Source organism: Schistocerca nitens, chromosome 8, assembly GCF_023898315.1.
Source record: "Schistocerca nitens isolate TAMUIC-IGC-003100 chromosome 8, iqSchNite1.1, whole genome shotgun sequence".
Taxonomy (NCBI): Eukaryota; Metazoa; Arthropoda; class Insecta; order Orthoptera; family Acrididae; genus Schistocerca; species Schistocerca nitens.
In genome coordinates, this window is record NC_064621.1 from 415,977,924 (window position 1) to 415,993,552 (window position 15,629).

Consider the following 15,629-nt stretch of genomic DNA (forward strand, 5'->3'; position numbering starts at 1 on the left):
ATAAAAAACCTCCAGGAAAAAAATTCCTATCTCTTAAATTTATATTCAGTGTTAACAAATTACTCTTCTTTAGAAAAGCTTTTCTTCGTATAATCAATACGCATTTTATATCCTACCATCTTCGACCACCATCAGTTATTTCGCTGCCCAAATTATCAAACTCATTGACTACTTTTAGTGTCTCGTTTCCTAATCTAATTTCCCTCAAGATCGCCTGATTTAATTCGACTGCATTCCGTTACCCTTGTTTTACTTTTCTTGTTGTTCATCTTAATTCAATCGCGCTTGCACTTTACAAGAATTTTTCCACTTCTGGTAGAATTACAATACTATCGACAATCCTTTTTTATTTCTTCTACCATATCTTTAATTCACTTTACAAATTTCTCCTTGGTTTTCTTTACTGCTTGCTCAATGTGCAGATTAACATCTGCGACAGGTGCCAACCATGTTCAGCTACTGCTTCTCTTTCATGTCCATCTATTCTTGTAACTGCAGTCTGGTTTCGGGACAAGTTGTAAATGATTTATCCCTGCTATTTCCATAATTTCGAAGAGCAAGATATAGTCTTCTGAAAACGAATGAAGCCTTTTCAGGCACGCAATATTGTGCGAACCCACAGACTCAGTTCATGGAATCAGTACCAGGGATATAGCGGCCCGCAGACTCAGGCCGAGAGGAGTCGATGGACGGGGGTGGGGGGGGGGGGGGGGTGGTGCAAGGAGGAGGGACCACTTGCCGCCTCCTGGAATCTGGGTGGGTACTGCCTTTCTTATTCGTTATAGATTTCCCTCGAATTTCCGGCAGTCATTGTCTGTGGCTCCACTGAACTACAGATTTAACATTGCCGACAGCGACCAGAGATACTGAAGCTTAAGCAATCACTATATAGCTTCTCTTTCCTTAGTTGTCATTCCGTTCAGAGGAAATTTTTTCGATTCGTTGGCGCGGCTGCGGCTTCAGCGCTTATCTGCGGCCAAGATGGACACAAACCTTTACAGAGAAGTACCAGTATATTGTGTTCAGTCTTTTTCTGTCGCTTCGTCGTTGAACGCTTACTTAACTGCAGGAAGGAGCTGGTCTAACCCAACACCCTAGCGTTACGGGTTCCGTCACCGATTTCCAACACAGTAAACATGGTAACAGCTTACGTGCCAGTCATCCATCCACATTTCCCGTAAGGACGCGCCCTCTCCTTGATGCACAACGCAATCACATTTGACCGTGGAAGAAGAAAAACCCTTGATGCCTTGCAGATTGTCTGTTCATTTTTACACATTAGAGCTGCTGCAGTACACTTGGAGGAACGCAGCCGGGTTATACTGTAGGTATCTACACTCCTGGAAATGGAAAAAAGAACACATTGACACCGGTGTGTCAGACCCACCATACTTGCTCCGGACATTGCGAGAGGGCTGTACAAGCAATGATCACACGCACGGCACAGCGGACACACCAGGAACCGCGGTGTTGGCCGTCGAATGGCGCTAGCTGCGCAGCATTTGTGCACCGCCGCCGTCAGTGTCAGCCAGTTTGCCGTGGCATACGGAGCTCCATCGCAGTCTTTAACACTGGTAGCATGCCGCGACAGCGTGGACGTGAACCGTATGTGCAGTTGACGGACTTTGAGCGAGGGCGTATAGTGGGCATGCGGGAGGCCGGGTGGACGTACCGCCGAATTGCTCAACACGTGGGGCGTGAGGTCTCCACAGTACATCGATGTTGTCGCCAGTGGTCGGCGGAAGGTGCACGTGCCCGTCGACCTGGGACCGGACCGCAGCGACGCACGGATGCACGCCAAGACCGTAGGATCCTACGCAGTGCCGTAGGGGACCGCACCGCCACTTCCCAGCAAATTAGGGACACTGTTGCTCCTGGGGTATCGGCGAGGACCATTCGCAACCGTCTCCATGAAGCTGGGCTACGGTCCCGCACACCGTTAGGCCGTCTTCCGCTCACGCCCCAACATCGTGCAGCCCGCCTCCAGTGGTGTCGCGACAGGCGTGAATGGAGGGACGAATGGAGACGTGTCGTCTTCAGCGATGAGAGTCGCTTCTGCCTTGGTGCCAATGATGGTCTTATGCGTGTTTGGCGCCGTGCAGGTGAGCGCCACAATCAGGACTGCATACGACCGAGGCACACAGGGCCAACACCCGGCATCATGGTGTGGGGAGCGATCTCCTACACTGGCCGTACACCACTGGTGATCGTCGAGGGGACACTGAATAGTGCACGGTACATCCAAACCGTCATCGAACCTATCGTTCTACCATTCCTAGACCGGCAAGGGAACTTGCTGTTCCAACAGGACAATGCACGTCCGCATGTATCCCGTGCCACCCAACGTGCTCTAGAAGGTGTAAGTCAACTACCCTGGCCAACAAGATCTCCGGATCTGTCCCCCATTGAGCATGTTTGGGACTGGATGAAGCGTCGTCTCACGCGGTCTGCACGTCCAGCACGAACGCTGGTCCAACTGAGGCGCCAGGTGGAAATGGCATGGCAAGCCGTTCCACAGGACTACATCCAGCATCTCTACGATCGTCTCCATGGGAGAATAGCAGCCTGCATTGCTGCGAAAGGTGGATATACACTGTACTAGTGCCGACATTGTGCATGCTCTGTTGCCTGTGTCTATGTGCCTGTGGTTCTGTCAGTGTGATCATGTGATGTATCTGACCCCAGGAATGTGTCAATAAAGTTTCCCCTTCCTGGGACAATGAATTCACGGTGTTCTTATTTCAATTTCCAGGAGTGTATGAGGGGCTTTCAATAAGTAATGCAACACATTTTTCTCTCGGCCAGTTTCATTTTTAAAAAATGCGAAATTTGTTGTGTGACATTGTGAAATATTTTCGCTTCAGCCTCTATAATTTTAGTAATTTCATGAAGTTCCGATACGTGGCGGCGCTATAAGTAGCCTAGAAAATGGCGTCTATAAGGAGATGCATTCTAACCAAAAAGCTGTCATTGAGTTTCTTTTGGCGGAAAACCAGAGCATCGCAGATATTCATAGCTGCTGAAACCTGTCTGTGAACAAAAGCGCGATGAGCCGTTGGGCGAGGCGTCTGTCGTCATCACAACAAGGTCCGCAAACCAGTCCTATCTCCCGCATGCCATCCATCAGCTGTGACTACTGCAAAATGTGCGGACACGCGACGATTCACAAACAAACACCTCGTTGCTCAACTGGCCATCCGTTTTTGTAGTGGGGACACACTCGTCCACCAGTTGGGGTACTCAAATGTGTGTACTCGCTGCGTTCTTCGTCGCCTAACAGAAAATCATTAAGAGCAACGAAGGACCATATGTGCAGAGTTGCTTGCGCATTACGTTGCTGATCGTGACAATTTTTTGACTAACATCGTCATAGGCGTTCAAACATGTGTTCATCACGTCGAACCGGAAGTCCAGCGGCAATCCATGGAATGGTACCACACTACCTCTCCTCTAAAGGAAAAGTCAAAGCCTCGCCCTCATCCAGTAAAATCATGGCGCACGGTCTTCTGGGACTCTAAAGGGGTTATTCTGTTTGATATCTTCCCTCATGGTGCAACGATCAACTCGGAAATGTGTTATGCCACCCTCGGGAAATTAAAGATACAACTTCAGCTTGTTCGTCGCCGCAAAAATGCAAACGAGCTTCTCCTTCTCTATGGTAACACAACACCTCACTTGTACAAGTGTGTGCACCCGAGAGGAGCTCACAAAACTTTATTGGACTGTTCATCCCATCCAGCCTACAGCCCGGATCTCGCACGTTCCATCTGTTTAGCCCAACGCATGATGCACTCTGCGGGAAGCAATACGTGGGTGATTGGGAAGTTGTTGATGCAGCAAGACGTTGGCTCCGACGTCTATCAGTAGAGTGGTACCAAGTGTACATGCAGGCTCTCTTAATAAGGTGGCGCAAGGGCGTCGTGTTAAACGGAGATAACGCTGAAAAACAGGATTTCGTGGCCAAAAGAGTGGGGAATAATAAGATGTATTGGCATCCTAAATGAAACCAACCTGCTCGCTGAAAAAAAGTGTTTTGATTACTTATTGAACGCCCCTCGTAGCTTCTCTTTTTTTAGTTTTCACTCTGTTCACGGGAAATTATTTTGATACCTCGGTGCGGCTGCTGTTCCCCGTTGATCTGCAGTCTAGATGGATATGAACACTTACAGAACCGTACCGGTAGTGTGTGTTCAGTCTTTTTCTCTCGCTTCGTCGTTCAACCCTTATTAAACTGCAGAAAGGAGCCGGTCTAACCCAGAGCTCTAGAGCACTGGTTCTGTCGCCAATTCAAAAGTGGCTCAAATGGCTCTGAGCAGTATGGGACTTAACATCTGAGGTCATCAGTCCCCTAGAACTTAGAACTACTTAAACCTCACTAACCTAAGGACATCACACACATCCATGCGCGAGGCGGGATTCCAACCTGCGACCGTAGCGGTCGCGCGGTTCCGGACTGTAGCGCCTAGAACCGCTCGGCCACTGCGGCCGGCTGTCGCCAATTCCCAACATGTAAACATGGTATACGTGCCAGCCATCCGTCATTCGGAAGAACGCAGCCATGCTATACTGTAGGTATGTACATTTATATTTAATCTGTGGATCCAAAAACATCAGTCGAAGAACGCAAATGACATTTTCTGCGCTAGAAATTTGAAGGTCGAAAAACGTACTCTCCGCAACTGACTTTCTCGAGGTCTGTTGCACAATAATCAGACAGACTGAAGAGACGAGGATTACCTTAGTGCAGTCCTAGGCTGGTCAAAGTTGATTCAAGTGGCGAATTTAAGGATGGTTTTGGGATGTTCCCCACAGTCATCTAGTCATATATTGGCCGTGGGCGACACTTTACCCAATTAACTCAAATAAATGTAGCTTATAAAACACGTTTTGTTCATTTTCAGCTATGCCTGTTGACACCAAAAAAATAGAAATCATGAAATTAATTCATCAAATCTTTTAACCTAAACAAATGTGAATTTCGATGAGCAAAAGTGTTCAGTTTGTCATCAAAGTTGAATAAATCTTTGGAAATAGTTTATTGCCTGTGTATTGACTTCGGGGGCAGGGGTGTATAAATGCGGCATTTTTATTGATGTCCAGCAAGATGTTATCAATCATTCTGATTTTTTCCTTTTTCAATTTTTTAATTTTCAGTTACAGCCTATCGTTATCGGAGTAGAGCAAATTGTTTTTGTTAATATTTTCTAGCATCATTTGATAACTTATTGGATTCCATGGGTTTAATTACATGAGGAAATAATACTAGGTCGTTGAATCAAAAACATAAAAATTATACTTGCCCGCGACAGGCAAAGGTCCCGAGTTCGAGTCTCAGTCCGACACACTGTTTTAATCTGCTAGGAAGTTTCATATCAGCGTACATTTCGCTACAGAGTGAACATCTCATTCTGGAAACATCCCTCAGACTGTGGCTAAGCCATGTCTCCGCAATATCCTTTCTCCCGGATATGCTAGTTCTGATGGTTCACAGAACTTCTGTTAAGTTTTGAAGGTAGGAGACGAGGTACTGACAGAAGTAAAGCTGTGAGGACGGGGCGTGAGTCGTGCTTGGGTAACTCAGCCGGTAGAGCACTTGCCCGCGAAAGGCAAAGGTCCCGAGGTCGAGTCTCGGTCCGGCACACAATTTTAATCTTCCAGGAAGTTTCATATCAACGCACACTCCGTTGCGGAGCGAAAATTTCATACTGAAAAACAAAACAAAACAAAAAAATGTACTTTGCGCATAATGTCGAAATATACTTTCCGTTACGGTACCGAAGTAAATTACGTAGAAAATACATAACTAGAAATTCTTGAGATACGATAAGTTTTTTGTACTTATGATCAAATTTGGTCCTTGGGCACGACACGTTTTCAGAGTCATCGAATCAATTATATCCAAACTGGCAGGTTTTGAATCTTGCCTCCTTCTACGAAAAACTTCTGCGACGCCCGCAACCAGGGATGAGGACAGTGTCCATAAAGAAGTAAAGTCTTTATGGTAAACCAAACGCAATGATCTGGATTCACAGACCTATTCATCATCTAAAAATAATGTTTTGAAGGTGAAGTTCGACACAGAATGGAGATAATAGCTCTAATGAGATTTTAATGACTGTCTGTCGCTAAGCGAAACAGTTTTAGATAAAAATGACACTCTGTCGAATGAGAAATATGCTAACGTGTTCTGAACTTCGGTTTATTTGAGATAAAGAACACATTTTATGACCTGTTTCGGCCTGCTGTTACCACCTTCAGATGGTACAATAGAAAAGAAGAGAGCAGTCTATATTGAAATCTTAAATACATTTATATTATGAGATATTAATACAGTTTTTCCCTTTTTTTCAATTGTAGCATACGAATGTAACCATTGTAGACGAAACAGGATGTGATTGTGTCATACAATATGATTGTGTCTAAAATAAACAGAAATTAAGATACGGCAGGTAGGGAAGTAACGAAATTCAGATTAGCCTATATTGTCTGAATCGTGCCATCAAAAAATGGTTCAAATGGTTCTGAGCACTATGGGACTTAACATCTGTGGTCATCAGTCCCCTAGAACTTAGAACTACTTAAACCTAACTAACCTAAGGACATCACACACATCCATGCCCGAGGCAGGATTCGAACCTGCGACCGTAGCAGTCGCGCGGGAATTGTGCCACCCGTAGAAAATTATTTGCCCGGGAGGAAGCGTTAATTGTGCAGTGCGTGCAAGCAACAAAGGGCTGTAAAACGGACTGGAGGAGAAGAGCTATCCGGGACCTGCGACCTGACAGAGGACAGGCAAGTTTGGCGGTGGCGTTTTTAGTACCAGAAGGCAGGGGCTGACGTCGTGTGCGGAAGGTCGCGCCGTAACGCCGGCTAATTGAGTCTCCAGGCAGCTTCATTTTACGACCGCTTTTGTTTCAGTTAATTACAAAAAGGCTGGCCGGGGAAAGAGGGCTGCCTAAGGAAACATTCCAGCGCGGATCTCTTGGAAAAATGGCAGCGCGACCTGTGCTTAAAACAGGGGTGCCACGAGATTTGCTGACTGCCCGACTATTAACAGCCTGTTGCTGTGAAGCACAGCCAGTTTCTGAGGTCACAATGAAACGACGTGATGCAGTTCGCGGTATGCGAATGTGATATAATGGATGAAGGAAAGCTGCCCATAGTCCCGAAGCTTGGGTTTACCGTGAGTTAGGCGTCGTTCTAATGGTAGAGGAAATGTATTCTATATTGCTAATATAAATCACCCTCTGCTTTATATTAGAATGACAATGAAACTTTGTGCCGGACCCGAACTCGAACCCGGATTTCTCACCTAACGCGAGCGGTCGCCTTAACACCTTCGGCTATCCGTGTACGAATCGTGACCAGACTCAAATTTTAGTATGTCATCGTCCATGAGTCACCACCTGCACTCGTATCTTGCATATATTCGGTCAAAGCCATATTTATTGTCTAGTGGCTGGTATGGCGAATAAATACGAAACAGCAGTACCTGTATTATTAAAAGTATGACGCAAGTATTTCTTCGGACATATGTACTAATGGTAGAGGTTACGATGACCCTCCTCTGCATTATTGCGAAAAACTTTTGAAAATAGTCGAATTTGAAAAATATCAAATCAAGTGCACGTTTTTTGCAGTTACAAAGCTAGTATAATAAATGTCTGAGAAAGGAGGTCGTGCAATGATAAATTATCTTTCACTCATCTACTTCTCGGGGCCCTTCGAAAACGTGGCTCGCTGAAACAATAATTTTACATCTAGGTCGTAAGAAGCAGGTTTTTTGTCTTTGAGACAAGAAAGCTGCGTTTAATGTTTTTATGTTTCCTCAGTGATAGAATTACAACTGTTCAACATGGCAATATGCGCCAATAATAATCACATCGCTCTCTCGCCAAGAACAAATACCAACATCAGCTTACACCAGAAAAATGGAATCCAGAATACTATCAACACGCGCCTAGACATGCTAGGTCAAGAAGACCGGAGGTACAAGAACTGGTAGCACAGCGATGTTACAGAGTATCGATTTTTACATCCAGAGAAATTTATATATAATTAGTTATTTCTTTTACAAATGTTTTAAAATAATTACGCAGAACAGTTATAGAAATAACAATCACGTCAGTAATTTCAAAAGTAATTACAATTTTGAAATAAATCGAAAAAACTAAAAATAAAACTTATTTGAAAAATAATCAAAGCAGTAATATATATGGTAGACTTATCGTCTGATCATAAACTTTTTATATTTGAATTCAAATCAAAATAAAGCTTTACTATTTGCTTACTCAAAAGATAAAATTTATCTAATTAAAATAAAAATGTTTGTATTTCACGTACTTCACTTATTTACTCAATCAGAGGTCGCTAAGGTAATTGCTGAATGCTGCTAGACAGCCAACTGAAGACTTTTGCAGGAAACTTCTTCAGGTGCAATCTGCACTTCGTGCTCGGACTTCTGTTTGTCTCCGCCATTCTTGTTATGTGGCCAGTCCAGTTCTACCCTCCACCCTTCAGCACTTCGCCGATGTTTGTACAGCTGTCGTAATTGTTCATTTTTTCCTACCCTTCATTCCATTATAAAATTTATTCTTGTATTTTTTCGTGTATTGATGTATGTAATATTACGTTTTTGTTCTTTCTATATATTAATGTTTCATATCCATACCACGTTACTGGTATAATACACTCCTGGAAATTGAAATAAGAACACCGTGAATTCATTGTCCCAGGAAGGGGAAACTTTATTGACACATTCCTGGGGTCAGATACATCACATGATCACACTGACAGAACCACAGGCACATAGACACAGGCAACAGAGCATGCACAATGTCGGCACTAGTACAGTGTATATCCACCTTTCGCAGCAATGCAGGCTGCTATTCTCCCATGGAGACGATCGTAGAGATGCTGGATGTAGTCCTGTGGAACGGCTTGCCATGCCATTTCCACCTGGCGCCTCAGTTGGACCAGCGTTCGTGCTGGACGTGCAGACCGCGTGAGACGACGCTTCATCCAGTCCCAAACATGCTCAATGGGGGACAGATCCGGAGATCGTGCTGGCCAGGGTAGTTGACTTACACCTTCTAGAGCACGTTGGGTGGCACGGGATACATGCGGACGTGCATTGTCCTGTTGGAACAGCAAGTTCCCTTGCCGGTCTAGGAATGGTAGAACGATGGGTTCGATGACGGTTTGGATGTACCGTGCACTATTCAGTGTCCCCTCGACGATCACCAGTGGTGTACGGCCAGTGTAGGAGATCGCTCCCCACACCATGATGCCGGGTGTTGGCCCTGTGTGCCTCGGTCGTATGCAGTCCTGATTGTGGCGCTCACCTGCATGGCGCCAAACACGCATACGACCATCATTGGCACCAAGGCAGAAGCGACTCTCATCGCTGAAGACGACACGTCTCCATTCGTCCCTCCATTCACGCCTGTCGCGACACCACTGGAGGCGGGCTGCACGATGTTGGGGCGTGAGCGGAAGACGGCCTAACGGTGTGCGGGACCGTAGCCCAGCTTCATGGAGACGGTTGCGAATGGTCCTCGCCGATACCCCAGGAGCAACAGTGTCCCTAATTTGCTGGGAAGTGGCGGTGCGGTCGCCTACGGCACTGCGTAGGATCCTACGGTCTTGGCGTGCATCCGTGCGTCGCTGCGGTCCGGTCCCAGGTCGACGGGCACGTGCACCTTCCGCCGACCACTGGCGACAACATCGATGTACTGTGGAGACCTCACGCCCCACGTGTTGAGCAATTCGGCGGTACGTCCACCCGGCCTCCCGCATGCCCACTATACGCCCTCGCTCAAAGTCCGTCAACAGCACATACGGTTCACGTCCACGCTGTCGCGGCATGCTACCAGTGTTAAAGACTGCGATGGAGCTCCGTATGCCACGGCAAACTGGCTGACACTGACGGCGGCGGTGCACAAATGCTGCGCAGCTAGCGCCATTCGACGGCCAACACCGCGGTTCCTGGTGTGTCCGCTGTGCCGTGCGTGTGATCATTGCTTGTACAGCCCTCTCGCAGTGTCCGGAGCAAGTATGGTGGGTCTGACACACCGGTGTCAATGTGTTCTTTTTTCCATTTCCAGGAGTGTAGTTGTGTATCACATACAACATAAATCATTTTCCGTATAAAATCAATGCTGTTATCTACGTTTCTCTTAAAAATATTTACAAATACACAATGCTACATTTCTTATATTGAGAAATGTAACAGGTTACCATTATTCAACATGGTGAATTAACGTACATTTGATAAACGGATTATATTGCTAACTTTTAACGTTATGCTAGACAATTTGTAACACAATTTCATTTGACTTCACGCTGTTGAGGAACTACTGTGCAGAAAATTTCACAGAAATTCATTTCAATAATTGCGAAAAAGCTGTAGCTTATGGAAAGTATAAAGGATGTGAAAGTCTATGTCTTATTAAGACTTGGCCATGGTCGGCGTCTACATCCTTAGTCTGCGGAACGTGAATTACGAGGACCGACTGCAGCAGACGAAAGGCCGTCCTGATAGCTGAGTGTTGCCAGCAAGGTAGCTCAGCGTGTTCGGTCAGAGAGGTGGATTCTCACTGTAATAAAAAAAAACTGAGTGAAGAGATTAGCACCGAACTTCAGCAGATGTCACGTTACGCCGACTACCACCAAATACAACTAACAATCACGAACAAAATGCAGGAAAAAAAAAAGTTGTCAGTGCGGTGGACTGTCATGCCAAGGGAGCCCGGGTTCGATTCCCTGCTGTGTGGGAGATTTTCTCCGCTCAGGGACTGGGTGTTCTGTTGTCTTCATCATCATCATCATCATCATCATCATCATCATCATCATCATCATCACCCCCTTCGACGCACAAGTTACCCCAGTGACGTCAGCTCAAAAGACCAGGCGACCGGCTACCCGACTGGAGGCCCTAGCCACACGACATTTCATTTCAGCAGACGAAAATTCAGGCCACGTGCAAGCCTACCGTCAGAGCTCCAGCGTACAAATGGTTCAAATGGCTCTGAGCACTATGGGACTCAACTGCTGAGGTCATAAGTCCCCTAGAACTTAGACTTACTTAAACCTAACTAACCTAAGGACAACACACACATCCATGCCCGAGGCAGGATTCGAACCTGCGACCGTAGCGGTCGCGCGGTTCCAGACTGTAGCGCCAGAACCGCTCGGCCACCAGAGGCCGGCTCCAGCGTACAGATCAGATTAAAGTGGTTTTACAAAAATTTAATATCCTCATATGCTGGTAAAGGTCTTGTGTATACGGATAAGGGAATTGCGGATATGGAAAGCATTTTTCTTATCCGCGAAGACCGCTTCGTATTGGATGCGATATGGCCTTGTCTAACCAGTTATAGGATGACCTGCAGTTTAGCGTAGACATCAAACACGGTGCAACATAACGTTTTTTCACGTCATCAAATCATTTCCAGGGGTGAAAGAAGTGCTCAATGGCAAAAAAAGAATTCTAGGACCGACTGAAGGTTGAACCCCGTCTGAATTTGTAGTGTGAAACCCACCCACTGGGCCATCCCATTTGCATGATGGGTGGGCTGAATATCACAGCTTTCTCTTTCCAAAGTGGTGAGACTCCTACTTGTACTAAAGCTTTCATTTCTTCTGGAGCTGTGGAAATGTGCAACTGCCATATCGCATGTGGTGGCGGTAATTGTGTGGTAATATGATCCCCCCCCCCCCTTGAAATTAAAGAAAAGCACCTCTTTCTTGTTCTGTTCTTGGATACGAGGATGAGGAATACATCCTCTCTGTGCTCTTCCATGTGCGCATCTTCCCTCCACACATCCCCATTACCGAGCGAGGTGGCGCAGTGGTTAGACACTGGACTCGCATTCGGGAGGACTACTGTTCAATCCCGCGTCCGGCCATCCTGATTTAGGTTTTCCGTGATTTCCCTAAATCGCTCCAGGCAAATGCCGGGATGGTTCCTTTGAAAGGGCACGGCCGACTTCCTTCCCCATCCCTCCCTAATCCGATAAGACCGATGACCTCGCTGTCTGGTCTCCTTCCCCAAACAACCCAACCCACATCCACATTACCGGGAGAAGCATGATTCGAATCCGTGAAATAGCCGTAAACTCCTTTGGAAGCAAATTGAAATGTATGTCATAGAGTGCTGCACACTACTATTTCAAAAAGGTCCTAATAAATGGGATTGCAAAGAAAGAATCAGTCCTGTGTATTGTGCTCCCTGTATGGATTCTACTGTTCCTTCTAAACGAATTTTTATTGTCAGTCCCCAATCTCGTTACGGAGTAAATTAACTACAGTATCACTACAAAACTACTCGAGCTATTCCGTACAGCCATGAACGCAATGGTGAACTCTTGCGTCGCAGTGCTCCTTAAGGAACGTCCAGAGTTCTTTCCATAAAAATTTCCGTGGTTTAATATTCTCAGTTGAACACCATATACTCATTTACCAGTAACTTTTCTGTTCTTGGTTTAAAGAGTGTAAGGAATTTTCTTCGCTCTCTGCGAAAGCAGTCTTCCTCAATGAAATTTACTTACGAAAACATCTCGGGTTACCAAACGAGAATCACGTCGTTGCAACGTTTGGACGATGACGTCAGAAGATACAAATATACAGCAGATTTGTAGAAACGAGCACCGAGACCTTGCGTGTCTGTCACTCGTCTGATAAACCGAGAAGATTTCATCATTCAGTTCTGTAATTTTTACTTCGTCACAACTGTTACCCAGTATGACTCAACTTATCGTTTCAAGCCACACATTATTTACTCTCATCTGTACAACTAATTGTATCTTTCTGCCTTTTAGACAGTATGCCAGGACAGTCTTTATAAAACGTGTGACATTTTACAGGGACCGTGGAAAACCATCTGCACAACACTATTTACGAAATATAAATTATCGTAGTAGAGAAAAATACGTATTACAACATTGTGAAATGACTAATGTGACTACTTTGGATTGTAATTATATATGCTTGCTACTATTGACTGGATCCAACTTGAAAAATCTGACTTCAAGTAGCTTAAATTATCCATAGTCACAGTGCCGATTTGTAGGCTGCTGCTGTTTTTCCCTCATTAAGTGATAAGATCTTAATCTTTGAAGTAAAAGTGTCAACTATCGAGTATGACACACGTCTGTCGTTTTAAGAAATATCGCCTCATTCTTCTTCTTTTGCTACTGCCTTTGTCCCGTATTGTGTGCAGGGTCGGCAGGGTTAAGTACGGATGTGGCATGGTTAATTTTAAGGGATGGCCGGATGCCCTTCCTGCCGCCACCCCATACCTCACAGGGCGGAATCAGTGTACCCCATCTGTCTGCGTCTAGTGTAAATCATGAAAGGGTGTGAATGTGTTTCAAATGTTTGCGAGTCCTGTAACTGACGCGGGACGTGGGGACAAGCCCGGTAGTCACCTAGTAGGATGTGGAAATCCGCCTAAAAACCACATCCAGGCTGGTCGTCGTCGTTAATCCGCCGGGCGGATCGATCCGGGGCTGGCGCGCCTACCCGAGTCCAGAAAGCAGCGCGTTAGTGCTCTCGGCTATCCTGGAAATATCGTCTCATTATCAACACGATTTAAGTTACAAGGAGCTGAAACTGTTTAAAGGTGTCCCACGCCAAAGTCTCTTTTCTCATCCAATGCCAGGAAAGGTGGCCTCTGTGGTCTAGTGATTAACGTTACTGGCTGCTAATGCGGAAGTCCCAGGTTCGATACTTTGTGACCACTATAGATTTCTCTGTGGTGGAAAGTCCAAAAACAGGATCCGGTTTCGTGCTCGTGACGAAAAATGAGCTTGATAAAACAAGTAATCAAATTGACAGTCAAATCGAATGGCTATGAGCCACAAGACACTTACACGTATTTCTGCAACAGTTCTGACTCAACTCACGGGAAGCGATCCAAAATCGACGCAACTCTACTAACAACACGATATCGTTGTTGGGATTTTCTTGAACAAGCAGCGCTGAAAACAAGGAAGTAGCGATGTGTTTAACATTGATAAGCAATTACGTAGTTAGTGTGAACAGTAGAACGGAAAGGAAGGAACCTGTGACAAGACGAAATATCGAGTCAGCACGTGTGCACATCTGAAGTGCAAGTGCGCATCCTACAAGCGAAAGACACGGATACGGGTTAAGTCCGCCGCACATGTTTATCTTGTTAGATGGCGAAATGTTTGATGATGTTGTTTGACGACAGCCACCGCCTTCCGAGCTTGTTAAGAAGTGTTTTCCGAAAAACCTCACACTTTGTGTTAAGCGCTGTGTCGTAAATTCTTGATCTAATCACGAGTTACTTTCTCAGAACACGTTTCCGTAGATGTAAAATTAGATAACATACATTACGCCTTGTAGTTTCCTGGTGAAAATCGCACCCTCAGCATTCAAAGCCGATGCAACGAGCTGTGTGTATAATTTTCTCAAATCAAAGATACCAGTGCACCTGTTGCCATTTAAGGACGGTTGCGATATAAGAAATATCACATTACGGAATGTTCCGAGTAGGACTCACTGTCTATGTAGGACGTATTCGAACGAAAAGGCGATGCAGACTCATTCTCTCTCTTTATGAAGAGAGAGCACTAAACCTTGAATATAATTTGTTCCATGGGAAAACAACGTGCTCCTTTTCCAAGCTTGTACATTTTGAATAAACCGGCATTCACTCGCTTTATTATATCTTGCAATGCTAATTTCAAGCGATATGTATCGTCTTCCGGCGGACATTTGTATTAGTAAGGCGTATAGAACTCTTTAGCATACTTAGCTGGTTAGCGTAAACTGTGTTCTAGTCTTCTGTCTTTGGTCCCATGCTTAGTTGTTAAAACATTGTTGCGCTCGGCTGTTGATAAATTCGGCTGTGAAGTGTAATGGCAGCAATGATTGGATTGCTGTACTAAGAAAAATTCTTCGTCAATATAAGCACGTAATATTTGAGGATGCAACCTCATCTTGTTAAATTGCGGATTGCAGCGTGGAACAGGAAGCTGTCAGTTTCCAGGACAAATTAAAAAAAAAAAATGCAGCCATTAGTCTATTCACGATATACTTTCACACCATACACGACTGTGTACATTCTGTTAGGCGGCCACTGCCTAACGAAACTTAAGTTTAATTATTTTTTAAATTTGAATATTGCTGATAAAACCAGTAATTTGATATCGTAACTTATAATTGATTTTGCTCAGAAAGTAACGACGCCGCTTCTATATAGACGTTTTAAACTTAGACTCAACACTATGCTGCAATGACTGCTAAAAGCTAGTTGGTTAATTAATTCTGTTACTGCAGCTGCTGACTCAGTCCTTTAAGAAACGAGCTGAACAGGATGCAGTTGCTAAACAGCCCGAGAGCCTGCATTTGTTGACAATGGATAAATTAGGAAGTTTTTCCTGTGTACCAGTTTATTGCATACCCTGCTGAACTATACAGTTCAATGCTGTGACGAGTTCACTGTGTGTGTGTGTGTGTGTGTGTGTGTGTGTGTGTGTGTGTGTGTGTGTGTGTGTGTGTGTGTGTGTGTGTGTGCGTGCGTGAGTGCGTGCGTGCGTATTCCTAAGGGACCAAACTGCTGAGGTCATGGATCCTTAGAACTTACACACTACTTTAAC

General features: G+C 45.2%; 1 protein-coding gene across 4 annotated transcripts in view; it reads left to right on the forward strand.

Moving 5' to 3' along the window:
• The window catches only part of LOC126198561 (leucine-rich repeat-containing protein 24-like), a 438,607-nt gene that overhangs the window by 352,369 nt on the left and 70,609 nt on the right, over window positions 1-15,629 (forward strand). The gene's annotated exons all lie outside the window — the stretch shown is intronic.